The sequence below is a fragment of the Thalassophryne amazonica genome, chromosome 19, assembly GCF_902500255.1.
Source record: "Thalassophryne amazonica chromosome 19, fThaAma1.1, whole genome shotgun sequence".
NCBI classification, from domain to species: Eukaryota; Metazoa; Chordata; class Actinopteri; order Batrachoidiformes; family Batrachoididae; genus Thalassophryne; species Thalassophryne amazonica.
Genome location: NC_047121.1, coordinates 799,030 through 817,355, shown reverse-complemented (window position 1 = coordinate 817,355; position 18,326 = coordinate 799,030). Strand labels below are relative to the sequence as shown.

At 43.0% G+C, this 18,326-nt stretch overlaps 1 long non-coding RNA gene and 1 pseudogene across 1 annotated transcript; both read right to left on the bottom strand.

The window, feature by feature from the left end:
- The window catches only part of LOC117500800, a 203,646-nt pseudogene that overhangs the window by 117,938 nt on the left and 67,382 nt on the right, over window positions 1-18,326 (bottom strand).
- On the bottom strand, window positions 10,128-11,808 carry LOC117500801. The gene is made up of 3 exons (XR_004557853.1): window positions 11,738-11,808; window positions 10,827-10,833; window positions 10,128-10,138 (listed from the first exon to the last, which is right to left on the bottom strand). It is a non-coding gene; the product is annotated as an uncharacterized LOC117500801 (long non-coding RNA).

Sequence of the window (18,326 nt, the reverse complement as noted above, 5' to 3'; positions counted from 1 at the left end):
CATTAACATCATGGAAAGCACCTGTGAGTGGTGCTCACGTGCAACCTGGACGACTTGCAGCTGAAGCAGATAATTGGATGGCGTTCTGCATTTAAGTCATGTGTGATTCAAGCAGAACTGCCGGGAACTCGACCTTGTGACATTCGTTTGTGAGACGCTGAGGACCGCGCCTGGGTCTTGACACATCGAGTCCGTGAAGCAGGGAGGGGTGAGGACACATGCTGTCAGCACACACGAAAGGTAATTAAGTGTTTAAGTAATTGTTGATAGTAACTTGGTGTTTTGTTACACAGTATACTGGAATTGTGAAGAGAATTGTGCAGTTTGCTTCTCACTGCTGTGGCGTGAAGGATAAGTGATCCTCCACTTGTTGTGAGAAGCTGCTCATTTGCATAAAGTAAAAAAAAGGACACTGACCTGAGTGTGTTGCTGATAGCGTGTGTTTATTGGAAGATATAGTTGTATCTGTTGCCTTACCTCACCTTCTCTTTGCTTCACAGAGAATCAGTTTGTCGTGTCCACCTGGGGGGTGTTTGGCGGTGGTAGGAAGTCCAGGAGCGCCGGCTTTAATCCTTGCGGGCGCTGGAGAGCGAGCCACGAATCACTCCACCAGAGGGATGTTGTTTTTATGTTTTTACACTTTTAAGCACAGGTGACTAATAAATAGTTTCTGTTTGGAACCGCTTTCTGGTTATTTTTAGCGCTGGGTCCTGTCTGACGCAGGTCCGCTCCTCAACCCGCGTCGACACATAACACTTTGAGTTATGCTTGTTTTTGTTGATCAAATCAGAGTAATAGGTCCACTTTGTAGCCAATAATGCATGTTTATAGTCTGGAATAGAGTAGTGCCAGGTGACGTGGAATACTTCTGATTTTGAACCACACCATTTTCGTTCTAGACCTCTGTCCTTATGCTTGAGACAATGTGAGTGATCATTGAACCAACGCAACTGTGCCTTTGGGGGGTGGGGGGGGGGGGGGGGATTACATTCCTGCAAAGTTTCCGTGTGGTTAGGAACGATGACCAGCAAGTTGGCACTGGGTCAATATGTTCTTCATATCTGCACAGTGACTTGTGTTCTTGTTAAAATCTTTATCTGCACCAAAGATACATCTTGTAAAAGCTAGTGTCTTTCATTAACTTGTTGTCATGTGAAAGGACGTAACAGCAGGTATTGGTTCTCCAGTCAATCACCAACCCAAGGCCCTGTTTTTTACGTCTTTCCAATTTTGACCTAGTTAGCAAATGTCTAACATATGATATAATCTTTTTAATCATGCACACACCTCTCGGTTAATACTAGCCAATAGAAAATCCGGGTCCACCCATTGCCTCCGACTGTCTAGAAAATACTTCTATAAACTGTGTTCAGGCTCCTTTTTAGGATGGAGTTCCTGTGAGTGAGTTCTGTCCTTGCGGGAACCAGGTCTGATCAACTTCACATGAAATAAAAAAACTGTAACTTTTGTAATAAGAGAGTCTTTGATCCAGGACACATCCAAAACTTCCAGGGTTTACAGCACCTACCTCAATAGCAAGGTGTAGTGGCTGGCTTAAAGCATGCTGGGATATGTTTAACTTAATGTCTTCTATTTTCTTCTCAAAGTAATCCAGGAAATCTTGTGCTGTAAAAGGAGAGCGAACTACAGGTTGTTGTCCATGAATAAGTGTTGCCACCATGTCGAACAAGAACTTTGAGTTATGCTTGTTTTTGTTGATCAAATCAGAGTAATAGGTCCGCTTTGTAGCCAGTAATGCATGCTAATAGTCTAAGACAGCATCACACCACGCAAGGTGGAATACTTCTAATTTTGAACTACGCCATTTCCATTTTAGACCTCTAGCCTTAGGCTAACTCTCTCATATTTGTCTCGTTTGATCATGCCTCATTCCTGAACATTCCCCGCAGCTGCCTCACATCACGCCCTGATTACCTTCTGTGTGTTTAAGCCTCATGTATCATGCATCAAATCCTGAATGCATTGCTGGAATCCTAATACATCCATAATTTCCATAAATGATTTGCAGAGGGGATCAGAAGACTTATTTATATGAATGTTGAAGTCACAAATAATCAGAATGTTATCTGCACTAGTTGACAGGTTAGACATGAATGCACCAAATTCAACTAAGAATTCAGAGTATGGGCCAGGAGGCCTATATACAGTGACAAAGTAATACAGCTGATTTTTATTCTTGTGACCTTGGCAATACATAGCATCGTGGGCAGAGTGGCGAATCAGATGATCAAACAAATTATACCATAGACCCCCAACAGCTAGTAAACTAAACCAAGATTTATAAATTAGAGAAACAGCCATGCCTTGCTTTGTATCATGAGGGATGTGACTAAATGTGTATGCCTGTGGGCAGGCCTCATTTAAGAGCAGGACAGCGGTAGGTTTAAGTCAGGTTTCACATAAACCAATCATATCTAAGTTATGTTACATAATTAAATCATTTATCAACAGTAATTTTGAGGACAGTAGCTTCTGTTAATGAGAGCCAAATGAAGGACCTCAGTGAGGTTGACAGATGGACTATTGGGATTTGGGGGTGGTTCCAGAGTAGTATATATAAGATGCCTAAAATTAGGTTTGGGTTTAAGAAGGTCCACGTGAGTTGTAGTTAGCAGACAGAATGTTTGACATTACAGAAACAGCCAATGGGGCATCCTCACTTTTACTGTCATCTAATGTAGTAATGGGTATTAAGTTTGCAAAACATATCCCTCTATGCTTTTATAGATCCATCTGGAGAAACAGGCCACAGTCTCAACCTGATGAATTTCTGTCCCTGCAACATTTACCGCACTATAACCATAGTGGATTTTCAGTACTAATTTCCCAACAAAGCTAATGGATTCCATATCCACATTAGTCATGAGGCCTGCAAGTTCTCTAATCACCTACTCTGTGGCCTGCTGTCGAGTCCTAATGTTACTCTCTCTGTAGAGCTCGATCTATGTTTGCAGATAGGATGGTGGGTGAAGGCAATCTGGCATCAATAAGTCATACAGACCCCAAAAAAAAGGCCATTTATGAGTGCTTGCTTGCTTGCTTGCTGTCTACAAAATTATGCCACCCACATATTCAACGACGTCAGCCAGCTAAATGCCTCATCATTACCCCGGCAGGGAAGGGGACCAGAGACTATTAATTGATGCTGACATATCTTTCTGGTGAGGTCACAAGTCCTCTCTATGTTCATTTTTGTGACCTCCAAATGTCTCATCCTAATATCATTGGCGCCGACATGAATAACTGTGTGGCTGTATCTAGTGTCATATTCCTTTGGCTGACTATTCTTGTGCAACGCCAGCACCCTGAGGTGAGAGGCAATGTTGGGTGCTCTGACCCCAGGAATACATTAAATGTCATCTAACGGGTGATAGAATTCCCTATGACAAATACAAGGCGTTTCGGCCTGGAGATAGGGGCACAAGTCAGCTGTGGGCTTGAAGGGCTAACAACAGGCATGTCCAAGGCTGAAAAATGTTTCACACTTCACAGTGGCGACTGTGATCTAGGTACCACATACGAGCACTAGGCCCTACGTGACTTTCATTTTGCAGTATTTCTTCTCCATGCACTTTCTGGATGTATTGTTTGTGACTGAGACTTGGATTTCTGCTATTGAGTCCTCTGTCTTTTCTGACTTGGTTCCTCCGAACTGCTCTTTTATTAATGTACCGAGGAGTAGTGGCCGGGGTGGTGGCACTGCTGCTATTTTCAGAGACAGTTTGGACTACAAACATATAGAGTCTATGTGTGTCTCGTCATCTGAATTGTGCTGTTTTGAATTGGGGCAATGCAATCCTGTGTTGTGTGCACTTTACACTTTACAGGCCACCCAAGCACAACAAAGACTTTTTAAAGGATCTCTCTGAATTTCTAGCCACTGATGTTCTGTTGTATGACTGTATCTTAATGTTAGGAGAGTTTAATGTTCATGTTTGCTGTCCGTCCAGGCCTTTGGCTTCTGAGATTTTAGAATTGATGGATACTTTTGATTTTACTGAATCATGGCATGTACTGGGCCATATGTTAGATTTATTGAAGACACGTGGTTTTGATATCAGTAACGTGCAACTTTTGGATGCAGTGTTTTCTGATCACCACCCAGTGTTTGACTGCAGTGAATCTAGTGCTCCTGCACGCCACTGTCATCAGCTAAAGCCGGGGGCTGTAGAATGCTTCTCTTCCTTTTTTACTGCCTCAAATAACAATACTGTAGCTGTCATAAGCCAAGATACTGAGTATATTGCGACAACTTTTCTTTCCAAATGTGATAGTATAATGGACGCCATTGCGCCACTCAAAGTTGTGCTGCCAAAACCCAGACAGGAACTGCGGTTTGATGAAACAGCGCGTGAGGCCAGACAGGAGTGTAGGAGAGCAGAGCGCAGACGGAAGAAAGATGGACTGCATGTGCCATCTCAAATTCTTAAGGACAGCTGGAAAAGGTTCCAAAATATTGTTAGGTCTGAAAAGGCTACATATTTTACTAACCCAATCTCCAATAATTGAGACAAACCACGTGTTCTTTTTAAAACGATTGGATCTGTGTTAAATTCCACCCACCACTTTAGAAGCTACTCAGGCTGTCTGTAATCGATTTTTAAAATTCTTTTGTGACAAAGTTGTCAGCATGGGGGCCACTATGGTTACTACGTCAGCCATCTCAGTTGTAGCACACACCTGTTCTGCTGTGCTAGACCAGTTTGAACCTGTATCTCTTTTATATCTTACAAAGATTGTTAACAATCTCAAGCCTTCTTTTTGTCCCTCAGACTGTGTCTCCTCACGACTCTCTAAAGAGGTCTGGGGAACTATTGGCCCTGATGATGTTGCTCTTATCAATAGCAGCCTTTCCTCAGGAAAGGTCCCTGTATTCTGTAAGCAAGCTATAGTTGAGCCTTGTTTTAAAAAAGCATCACTTCATACCTCTGTTCTTTCAAACTACAGTCCTATTTCTAAGCTTCCTTTTATGTCAAAAGTTTTGAAAAAAACACCGTTCTTGCACAATTACAAGTGTTTTTACATACAAAGAGTATTTTGGATATTTTCCAGTCAGGATATAAATCCTTTCATAACACTGAGTCTGCACTTTTAAAGGTTTTAAATGACCTGCTTTTAAAATCACAGATTCTGTTGTGGCTGGCGTGCCTGGCTGGCTTTTGTTTGTCTTCTGTTTCTGTCTTTTGGTTTTCCTTCCAGGTGGTGCGCATTTGGGACTGAGTGGCTGTGTGGCTGAGTTACCAGGATCTCACCCTGATCACCTGAGGCTGATCATGTGCAGCTCGTCAGGACTCGCAGCTGTGGTGCATCTACATGGATTGGAACATGGTAGCATTTAAGACTGGAGTACACAGTGTGTATTTGCCAGAGACTCGACCTTGTGACCAGACGGGTGAGATCGTCGTCTCGAGAGCCATCTCATCATCAGTGGATGCAGAGAACGTCCAGGTTTGATGCATGGTCTGTGAAAGAGGAGGGGGTGAGGTCTCACGCTCGTCAGCACACTTCCTGAGGTACGCTAGATTTTGTGACTAACATTTATACAGTCAGTAAATGTGGTGTCCCTCACACCTTATTATATTGAGCTGTATGTAGTCGTTTAATCAGCTTCCACTGCAGTGGAGTTTTGTGAACAGGGTGTTCCATGCCTGCAGGGTGGGAAGCTGATTAGTAATTAAGCCAGGAAGTGTTTGCTGTTTGTGCACCTTTGAGCGGTCTCTCTGTGTGTGGAGTGTGGACTCACATAATGATTTCTTCTTTCACAGACTCGGTTTGTCGCGGCCACCTGGGGGGTGTCGGCGGGGTCCTTGGGTCCGAACTGGTTCTGGCTCCGGACCGTTTTGTGCTGCTAGGAGCGCACCGCAAATCCACCACGCCAGACCGCGCACTTATTTGTTTGTATTTTTTCACATCACTGTTATGTCATTAAATTTAGTTATCCTTTGTACCGTGCTCTGCTTATTTCATACTGGGTCCTTCAAACGCTGGTCGGTTCTCCGGGCTGCGTCCGACACATAACAGATTCTGGTGATTCTGCCATATTAGTGCTTTTAGACGACTGCTGCTTTCGACACGGTTGACCATGCAACTCTTCTTGAAAGCTGTGTCAGTGTCAGGGGGACAGCCCTTGACTGGTTCCGCTCATACCTGACAGACTGCTCGTTCACTGTCAGGTTGAGGGACTCCACCTCCTCCTCTGCCCCTTTGAACTGTGGAGTGCCCCAGGGTTCTGTTCTTGGGCCTGTTCTTTTTACCCTGTACCTTCTTCCTCTTGGTCAGGTGCTTAAAAGACATGGCATTTCTTATCATTTTTATGCAGATGACACCCAAATTTATTTGCCAATTAGAAAGAATAGCAGCAGCCCCCGACATCCTTGCTTGAGTGCCTTAATGACATCAAGGTTTGGTTGGCACAAAATTGTCTTAATTTGAATGAAACCAAAACTGAGGTGATTGTGTTTGGGCCCAGTGTTGGTTCTACAGCTCCTTTTGACCTGGGCCATTTGAACCAACACACTAAACCCACAGCCACCAAACTTGGTGTCATTATGAACTCAGATTTTAAACTTGACAAGGAGGCAAACATGGTTGTTAAATCTAGCTTTTATCATTTTCGTCTTTTAGCCACAATTAAATAGATTTTATCCTTCTCAGATTTTGAGCGCATCATGCATGCTTTTATCTCGTTACGTCTCGACTACTGCAATTCACTCTATCTAGGAATAAATCGAAATACCCTTAATTGATTGCAGACAGTCCAGAATGCTGCTGCATGCTTTTTAACAGGGAGCAAAAAACATGTTCATCTCACACCTATTCTTGCATCTTTGCATTGGCTCTCTGTTAATCTTAGAATCGATTTTAAGATTTTATTATTTATTTATAAAGCCTTAAATGGACTGACAGACAAAAATAAGTATTTATGTTCATTGAAGTCAAGAAAGGCTGACTATAAAGTGAGTATTGGCAAAACGGATTATCATTTTCATGTTGAGGTAATCAGTAATTGGTAATTGAATTACTTTTTCAAAGTAACTGTGACAACACCGACTATGTTTGTGTTTTTGGTTTGGATGCAGCAGAGCTTTGGCACACATGGTATCTAAGTCTGTGGAGGTGACTTCAGACCATGGCACATATCAGACAGCCGGCCTGTTGTGACTTATGTTGTCTGTTTTCTCCATGCAGGAGTACGAGCGGTTACAAACTGTACCCACATGGAAGCAGTCAGGTCCAAAAGAGACAGATGTGCAGAAGGTGAGCTGAAGGTCTACTCACAGATATGAAGATGTTGAGCAGGTTTTCCAGTGTAGGCAGCTGAGGAATGAGCTTCTGAACCACTTTACTGAAGGCTTCGAAGATGGAGTGGTCATATATGCTCGTCAAATAGAAACTAAAAGAGTCCAACAAAAAAGAACTCCAGTCAGTTTATAAAGATTCTTTACCACGAATGTCAGTGAGTCATAAAGTCCAGGTAACACTGTCAACCTCAGCCCATGTATACTGACAGCACTGATTTCTGACTTTAAGCTGTTTTTGCACAAACGGACACATGCACAGTCATAATTTCTTTTAATTCTGTTTTGATAGGAAACTACTATACTTTCTTATCTGCATGTCCACAGGAGGGCGCTGTGCTGTCAGTGAAGTTGAATATTTAAGGGGGTATGCCTCTGTCTTGCACATTGTTCCACTCAGAACTTTAACAATGTATCACAGACGCAGTAACAGAGGAGATGAAGAAGAAGTGAGCCCGTGTCAACCCGGAGACCTGCTGGTGCTGATCTCTACGTTCTGTAGCTTCAAGCAGATGATTCAATTTACTACATAGCACCAAATCACAACATGTGGCCTCAAGGTTCTTCTTAGAAGAAAGGTCGACCCTTATCGCTTATGCTTTACAAAACACTTTGGCAACAGACAGCAAAACCTCCCTCAGGCCTTGAATTGATTACCTCAAGCACACCAGACTAATGGGGGTGACCTTCTGTAAGTTGTAAGTTATTCCATGTGGAAGCAGCAGCATATTTAAAAACTTTTTTCCTCAAGTTCTGTTCTCATTCTTGGGACCATCTGTAGAACAGAATGAGAGTGAAGACCATACTGACGTTGGGTTCTACACATGTAGAGAGAAAAGGAGGAACTATGCCAAGAATAGTTTTATATATATAAAGATAAACCAGTGACAGAACCTGTGGACAGACCAGAATCAGAATAGCTTTTATTTGCCAAGAATCCACACAAATACAAGGACTTTGACTTTGGTTTGAGCTGCACTCTCCCTGTACCACATGTATAAATACACACTAAATGCTGAACAATTCAGAGTAAAAAATGTGCAAATGAAATGTGCAATAAGAGAAAAAATGTGTGAAACAGAGAAGCAGATTGAAGTTGTACATGAGGAATATTAGGAGATCGGATCAAAAATCCTTTATAGCCTGTTCCAGTAAAATTGGTCTAAATGATCTTTATGCAATAATTTTGTTAAAAATTTACAAAAGTGCATTTCATAGACTTCAACTTAAAATGTCTACACAGCAGCAAAATATAAATGCCAGAATAAATATTTTTCACAGAGAAGCGGAACCCCATGTGATCCATCTGAACCAATCACTGCTCAGCTTTCACATCGTAGCAGTGTGTAAACAACATGGCGAGTGCCGCTTGCTGGCTAGAGAAGCAGAAATTAAATGCTTTTTCCACCTTGAATCCAAAAATAATGAGAAATCCACCTCAGTGACAGAAGCGAGGTGGATTAATGTTGTCGGTTGCTGTAAATCCTGGTGAGATGGAGGGACGTCTTTTCATGATGTCGTGGAACACCCCAACTTCAGCTTTCATCCGATGTGTTATCGTTGATTCACCGACATACATTTGATGGCTAAGGTACATCAGGACAATATTCGGTAATATTTTGGGGCTCATTGTTGACGGAGTACTTGTTGGGCCCCGTGTACCTGTTTAAAGGGTTCTTCCTTTACATGTACATGTACAGAGCACAGAACATACCACATGTATTGTTTTAACTGAATACACCCAGTAATTAAATGTGACCCTCCACAGGCCGCAGGCTGAAAAGAGCCAAAGATCAAGATGCTGCTCCACTGAATGAACCACCAGCCAAAAAAAAAAAAAAAAAACAACAAAAAAATTAGACGTGGCAGCACCAGCCTGGTTCAGAAGGCAACAGCAACCTGTATCATATGCAGTAAAGTGGACGCGTGGATAACCAGCAGGGTGTTTGTTCCAGCTGATGAATAACACCTTATAATAACAACTTGACCTTCTGTGACTTAATGAAACATGGCAAAAACCCCAGGACTATTTTCACTCAACCAAACCACCCCTACCGGATATTCCTATTTTGACAAACCACACACTGAGGGCAGGGGGGAGGTATTGCTGCTATTTTCCATCAAGATCTCCAACCTCGTGCACTCTCCATCCCTGATGCCCCATCTTTTGAACATCTGGCCTTCAAACTACCTGGACCTAAACCACTCATCACTGCAATCATTTACTGCCCCCCAAACCCAACCCATCTTTTCTATCAGATCTTTCTGACTTTATCACCTCACTTTTCTCAATTTCATCAACTGTTCTACTCCTCGGTGACTTCAACCTCCATATCGACTCTCTGGATTGCAAAAATGCAACAGACCTTCTGGACCTACTCAACTGCTCTAATTTCACCCAACACATCAACTTCCCAACCCATAACCATGGACATATCCTCGACCTGGTCTGTTCCACTGGCCTACACATCCATAACATCTCCAGCTTGGACCTCCCCCTATCTGATCACCTGGCCATCACATTTGACATCAACATTCCTGCCCCCAAACCAAAACTAAGCCGCAAAATTACCTTTCGCAACCTTAAATCTGTCTGCCCTGTCAATCTCTCCACCTGTATAGCCAACACTCTTTCCAGTCTCACCCCTCCTCCACATCAAACCCCCATGGACCTGGTCAATATCTACAACAACATTCTTTCTACCTCCCTCAATAAACTGGCACCTTTGAAGACCAAAACAGTCACCTTCACTCACTCTGCTTCCTGGTTCACCCCGGAACTCCACAATCTCGAAAAACAACTCAGACAACTAGAACGACTTTGCAAAAAAACAAAAACAAAACAACAAAAAAAAAACGGCCTCACAGTCCACGCCCAAGCCTACAAAGACCATATGCTGCACTACAAATTAGCACTCAACAAAGCCCGTTCTGCTTATTACTCCGGCATCATTCACTCAGGATCCTCCAACCCACACTCCCTGTTCTCCATGATAAACAAACTACTCAAACCTCATCACAATATTTCATCCACTTTCACCCGCCTGTGACCGCCTCATGTCATTTTTTACTTTAAAGATAGACACCATCCACACTCAGCTTGCATCCTTCAATGCCACCACTCCAGTCCCAGAACCCACATTTGCCTCCACCCCCCTCCCCCCCCGTTCACCGGCTTTCACATTTCTCACCCATAACTACAGCAGACCTTTCCAAAATACTCTCAACCATGAAGTCATCTACCTCCCCCCTGTATCCCATGCCATCTGATCTCATCAAAGCTTGCCTCACCCCCCCTCGCTCCACTTATCACTGACACCATCAACTCCTCTCTTACCTCTGGCATGGTCCCCTCACCACTTAAGCTCGCTGGCATCACTCCTCTCCTAAAAAACCTGGCCTCGACCCTGATGACCCCAATAATTTCAGACCCATCTCCAACCTCACATTCCTCTCAAAATTATTGGAAAGAGCTGTTGCAACACAACTAAATAAACACCTCCTCACCAACGACCTATATGAAACATTCCAATCCGGCTTCAGAACCCATCACAGCACCAAAACAGCTCTCCTCAAAGTAACAAATGACCTCTTACTGTCTTCTGACTCTGGAACCCTCACCATCCTCCTTTTCCTTGACCTCAGCGCTGCCTTTGATACAGTCAACTACTCCATTCTCTTCAACCCTCTGAAATCCATTGGCATCACTGACACCGCCTTCTCCTGGTTCAACTCATACCTCTCTGACAGATCCCACTACCAAAAATCCTCTACTGCCCCTGTCCTACATGGAGTTCCACAAGGTTCAGTTCTTGGCCCTGTTCTCTTCATCCTCTACATGCTCCCACTTGGCCACATCATCCGCCGCCATGGACTCAACTTCCACTGTTACGCCGATGACACTCAACTTTACATAAACACCAAATCCATCACTCCTGCAATCCTTTCCACCCTCACCAACTGCATCACTGACATTAAAACCTGGATGAGCCAAAACTTCCTCAAACTCAACAGCAATAAAATGGAAATCATCATCTTCGGGCCAAAATCCATTCTCCACACCTCCCAGAATTTCTCTCTCTCCATCCATGGTCACTTTGTTTCCCCCTCCCCCTTTGTCAGAAACCTTGGAATTTACATGGACTCTGCACTCTCATTCAAGTCACACATAAACCACATCACCAAAACATCTTTTTTCTACCTCTGCAACATAGCACGCCTTCAACCCACCCTTTTGCTCTCAGCTGCTGAAACACTAATTCATGCTTTTATCACCTCCAGACTCGACTACTGCAATAGCATCTTGTATGGCATCCCCTCAAATGTTCTTCAAAAACTGCAATATGTCCAAAACTCTGCTGCCCGGCTGCTTACCCGCTCCCCCTCCAGAGAAGACATCACCCCTATCCTCCGTCAACTTCACTGGCTTCCCAAAACAGCGTATACATTTCAAGATTCTCCTCATCACTTACAAAGCCCTATATAACCTCGCCCCCCGTACCTCACCAATCTCCTACACCGCCACTCTCCTCCTCGCTGTCTACGCTCCTCGGATGCCAACCTCGTCACCCCCACCATCAAGACCAAGTACCGCACTCTGGGTGACAGAGCCTTCTCCATCGCCACCCCCACTCTCTGGAACTCCCTTCCCCTGGCCATCCGAGAGTCTGACTCACTGCCATCCTTCAAACCCCATCTTAAGACCCACCTTTTCCAGACCATGTATAACACCTAAGGCTTGCTTCTCCAGTTCCATCAACCACCACTATCTCCTCCCTCTAGATCTGTTGTTGTTGTTGCCCTTTGTTGTCTTTCATTGTACTGTTGTTTCTCCCTACCGCTGTCCTGCCTATCCTTATACTGTGTTTGTACTGTCTACAAGTTTTTCACGTGTAAAGTGTCTTTGAGTGTCATGAAAAGCGCTATATAAAACATATGTATTATTATTATTATTATTATTATTATTATTACGTGTTCTCCGAGTTTGTCTGGACCAGAGTTGGTCCAGAGCCACACTGAGTCTGTTACCTTATTAACATCAAATGTGTCCAAACAAAACACTCTGCAGGCTTTAATCTATAACTTCTGCAAGTCGGGCCAAGACAACTTTTCAACTGCAACAAAACTGTCCTGATATGTTGTTAATATTTGTATGCTGGTACATGAACTAACATAAAAGGCACAAATATTTTGCATTTTGCCAGTTTCTCAACATGAAGAATTCTGACATTGAAAGTTGTCCTTTTTTAGTTTGCAGGCTTTTAACATTTATGGCATGTAATATTCTTTTTTTTTTGGGGGGGGGGGGGGGGTATTCTTCTTCTATCAACATGTAAAAAGTTGATATTTAAAATAAATTAAAAGTTATAAGTGTTAAGCTACAGTCTACACAAGTCTTGTTGTTGTTTGGCTGCTCCTGGTTTTGTTCGGGGTCGCCACAACAAATACAGCCCGATCCGCATTGGTAATTGGCACAAGTTTTACACCGGATGCCCTTCCTGACGCAACTCCAGTTGTACCTGGAGAAACAGTCTACACAAGTAAAATGTGTAAAAACATGCAGGAAAAAACATATAAGACAAGATCCAGATAACTTTTTTACTTTGTTACTTTTTTACTAGATTAACCAGACTATCAAGAATAATTTAGAATAATTTACAATATGTAAATGGTTCAACAAAATTCTCGTGCTTGTTGGAGTCTAACATATTATTAGTTGTAATTAATTAATTATTATATTATGTCCAGTGCATGTGAGGCTGTGTTGAATCCCAACAACACGCACAAAGTCGGTCTGTCTCTGCTGATGCTCACAGTACAGTGAGCATCAGACAGGTAAAGTAACTGAAAGGCAGGTCAATAATACACTCAATCTGCATGAATTGGCATGTCTAATGTAATATATAATATAATATATAATATAACACTGACATCGTGCATGTGCACCATTTTCATTGATTGATTGATCCACTCCAGATTTCTCCTGTTTGTGCAGATTTCTCCTGTTTGTGTCATACTTGCTTGCCTCTACTGGTGGTTGGCTCTCACTGCGGTATTGTATCACTTCCTGTTCCGGAGCACAGCGGTGTTTTTCTGTATCTGTTAGCTGGTTAATCTGCGCAGTTAGATTGATCTAGTTATCTAGATTACGATTTGTTTCCCAGTGTAATCTTTACATGCCTTAACTAAAGCACTCCTTCTGCTGAATCACCTCTAAATTATTTACACATTATTCACTTTGCGTGTTTTTAGGAATCCGCTAGCTTAGCGTAGCTACTAGCTCTTAGCCGATTTAGCATGGCGGCTTCTCCTGTCTCTCCCGCACTTTTCTGCTCTGGGTGTGAAATGTTTAGTTATTCCTCGGCCTCCTTTAGCAGTAACGGTACTTGTAATAAGTGTAGCTTATTCGTAGCTTTGGAGGCCAGGCTGGGCAAATTGGAGACTCGGCTCCGCACCGTGGAAAATTCTACAGCTAGCCAGGCCCCTGTAGTCGGTGCGGACCAAGGTAGCTTAGCCGCCGTTAGTTCCCCCTTGGCAGATCCCGAGCAGCCGGGAAAGCAGGCCGACTGGGTGACTGTGAGGAGGAAGCGTAGCCCTAAACAGAAGCCTCGTGTACACCGCCAACCCGTTCACATCTCTAACCGTTTTTCCCCACTCGACGACACACCCGCCGAGGATCAAACTCTGGTTATTGGCGACTCTGTTTTGAGAAATGTGAAGTTAGCGACACCAGCAACCATAGTCAATTGTCTTCCAGGGGCCAGAGCAGGCGACATTGAAGGAAATTTGAAACTGCTGGCTAAGGCTAAGCGTAAATTTGGTAAGACTGTAATTCATGTCGGCAGTAATGACACTCGGTTACGCCAATCGGAGGTCACTAAAATTAACATTAAATCGGTGTGTAACTTTGCAAAAACAATGTCGGACTCTGTAGTTTTCTCTGGGCCCCTCCCCAATCGGACCGGGAGTGACATGTTTAGCCGCATGTTCTCCTTGAATTGCTGGCTGTCTGAGTGGTGTCCAAAAAATGAGGTGGGCTTCATAGATAATTGGCAAAGCTTCTGGGGAAAACCTGGTCTTGTTAGGAGAGACGGCATCCATCCCACTTTGGATGGAGCAGCTCTCATTTCTAGAAATCTGGCCAATTTTCTTAAATCCTCCAAACCGTGACTATCCAGGGTTGGGACCAGGAAGCAGAGTTGTAGTCTTACACACCTCTCTGCAGCTTCTCTCCCCCTGCCATCCCCTCATTACCCCATCCCCGTAGAGACGGTGCCTGCTCCCAGACCACCAATAACCAGCAAAAATCTATTTAAGCATAAAAATTCAAAAAGAAAAAATAATATAGCACCTTCAACTGCACCACAGACTAAAACAGTTAAATGTGGTCTATTAAACATTAGGTCTCTCTCTTCTAAGTCCCTGTTGGTAAATGATATAATAATTGATCAACATATTGATTTATTCTGCCTTACAGAAACCTGGTTACAGCAGGATGAATATGTTAGTTTAAATGAGTCAACACCCCCAAGTCACACTAACTGTCAGAATGCTCGTAGCACGGGCCGGGGCGGAGGATTAGCAGCAATCTTCCATTCCAGCTTATTAATTAATCAAAAACCCAGAGAGAGCTTTAATTAATTTGAAAGCTTGTCTCTTAGTCTTGTCCATCCAAATTGGAAGTCCCAAAAACCAGTTTTATTTGTTATTATCTATCGTCCACCTGGTCGTTACTGTGAGTTTCTCTGTGAATTTTCAGACCTTTTGTCTGACTTAGTGCTTAGCTCAGATAAGATCATTATAGTGGGCGATTTTAACATCCACACAGATGCTGAGAATGACAGCCTCAACACTGCATTTAATCTGTTATTAGACTCTATTGGCTTTGCTCAAAAAGTAAATGAGTCCACCCACCACTTTAATCATATCTTAGATCTTGTTCTGACTTATGGTATGGAAATAGAAGACTTAACAGTATTCCCTGAAAACTCCCTTCTGTCTGATCATTTCTTAATAACATTTACATTTACTCTGATGGACTACCCAGCAGTGGGGAATAAGTTTCATTACACTAGAAGTCTTTCAGAAAGCGCTGTAACTAGGTTTAAGGATATGATTCCTTCTTTATGTTCTCTAATGCCATATACCAACACAGTGCAGAGTAGCTACCTAAACTCTGTAAGTGAGATAGAGTATCTCGTCAATAGTTTTACATCCTCATTGAAGACAACTTTGGATGCTGTAGCTCCTCTGAAAAAGAGAGCTTTAAATCAGAAGTGTCTGACTCCGTGGTATAACTCACAAACTCGTAGCTTAAAGCAGATAACCCGTAAGTTGGAGGGGAAATGGCGTCTCACTAATTTAGAAGATCTTCACTTAGCCTGGAAAAAGAGTCTGTTGCTCTATAAAAAAGCCCTCCATAAAGCTAGGACATCTTTCTACTCATCACTAATTGAAGAAAATAAGAACAACCCCAGGTTTCTTTTCAGCACTGTAGCCAGGCTGACAAAGAGTCAGAGCTCTATTGAGCTGAGTATTCCATTAACTTTAACTAGTAATGACTTCATGACTTTCTTTGCTAACAAAATTTTAACTATTAGAGAAAAAATTACTCATAACCATCCCAAAGACATATCGTTATCTTTGGCTGCTTTCAGTGATGCCGGTATTTGGTTAGACTCTTTCTCTCCAATTGTTCTGTCTGAGTTATTTTCATTAGTTACTTCATCCAAACCATCAACATGTTTATTAGACCCCATTCCTACCAGGCTGCTCAAGGAAGCCCTACCATTATTTAATGCTTCGATCTTAAATATGATCAATCTATCTTTGTTAGTTGGCTATGTACCACAGGCTTTTAAGGTGGCAGTAATTAAACCATTACTTAAAAAGCCATCACTTGACCCAGCTATCTTAGCTAATTATAGGCCAATCTCCAACCTTCCTTTTCTCTCAAAAATTCTTGAAAGGGTAGTTGTAAAACAGCTAACTGATCATCTGCAGAGGAATGGTCTATTTGAAGAGTTTCAGTCAGGTTTTAGAATTCATCATAGTACAGAAACAGCATTAGTGAAGGTTACAAATGATCTTCTTATGGCCTCGGACAGTGGACTCATCTCTGTGCTTGTTCTGTTAGACCTCAGTGCTGCTTTTGATACTGTTGACCATAAAATTTTATTACAGAGATTAGAGCATGCCATAGGTATTAAAGGCACTGCGCTGCGGTGGTTTGAATCATATTTGTCTAATAGATTACAATTTGTTCATGTAAATGGGGAATCTTCTTCACAGACTAAAGTTAATTATGGAGTTCCACAAGGTTCTGTGCTAGGACCAATTTTATTCACTTTATACATGCTTCCCTTAGGCAGTATTATTACCTTCAGTTAATTCAAAATGCTGCAGCTAGAGTACTGACGGGGACTAGAAGGAGAGAGCATATCTCACCCATATTGGCCTCTCTTCATTGGCTTCCTGTTAATTCTAGAATAGAATTTAAAATTCTTCTTCTTACTTATAAGGTTTTGAATAATCAGGTCCCATCTTATCTTAGGGACCTCGTAGTACCATATCACCCCAATAGAGCGCTTCGCTCTCAGACTGCAGGCTTACTTGTAGTTCCTAGGGTTTGTAAGAGTAGAATGGGAGGCAGAGCCTTCAGCTTTCAGGCTCCTCTCCTGTGGAACCAGCTCCCAATTCAGATCAGGGAGACAGACACCCTCTCTACTTTTAAGATTAGGCTTAAAACTTTCCTTTTTGCTAAAGCTTATAGTTAGGGCTGGATCAGGTGACCCTGAACCATCCCTTAGTTATGCTGCTATAGACGTAGACTGCTGGGGGGTTCCCATGATGCACTGTTTCTTTCTCTTTTTGCTCTGTATGCACCACTCTGCATTTAATCATTAGTGATCGATCTCTGCTCCCCTCCACAGCATGTCTTTTTCCTGGTTCTCTCCCTCAGCCCCAACCAGTCCCAGCAGAAGACAGCCCCTCCCTGAGCCTGGTTCTGCTGGAGGTTTCTTCCTGTTAAAAGGGAGTTTTTCCTTCCCACTGTAGCCAAGTGCTTGCTCACAGGGGGTCGTTTTGACCGTTGGGGTTTTATATAATTATTGTATGGCCTTGCCTTACAATATAAAGCGCCTTGGGGCAACTGTTTGTTGTGATTTGGCGCTATATAAAAAAATTGATTGATTGATTGATTGATTAAATGTGTCGAACTTTTCAAATGAGACAAGGTCGTATTTTAATATACAACCCATTACGGTTTGGGCCGGAGTGCAATGGAGAACCCAAATGCTGGAAGCAGAAATGAGAATGGAGTGAATCAGAACACCGGTTTATTTACAATGAATGTGTGTGGAGGATGAGTAGGCAGCCTTGCAGAATGCAGACAGGGCCAGCACAGCGGTGGAACAAGGGAACCACAGTCCAGCGTTGTAACCCAAGCACTGAGTGGATGATGCAATCCGGGAGCTAGGTGGCCGCCTGCACACTGTCGACGTAGAATCTGGAGAAGATACACAGATGAGTGGATTGCTGTGCACACGAACCGAGTCAGTTCCAGAAGCAGTTCAAATTCACAGCCAGATTAAGAGACAGTCTATATCTTGGCTGAGTCCAGAGTGTTGAAACAAGCTGAAGCTAGAAAACGACAAACAAAAATGCTGAGCTTGGAAACTCAAACAAACTGCAGGAAAAATTGCACAATCTCGAGAGCATGGGAGCTCAGAAAAATCACAGTATAGGAATGCACAAAAGAGGCCAGTTACCATGAAAGATATGCTGAGTTTCTGGTGACGATGGAGTGAAGAGCCGGAGTTTATATGCAGGGACTGATGAGATGAGAAGCAGGTGTGTCAATCAGCTTGAGGCACGCCACCTGTGCAGAGGAGAGAGAAACAGAAGCAGCAGCAGCAGCAGCAGGAACAGGCAGTCCACAACACAACCAGTGGATGGTCCTGGTAGAAGTTCCGGTTGAGGGAAGGGTCCAGGATGAGGCCCCGCTTG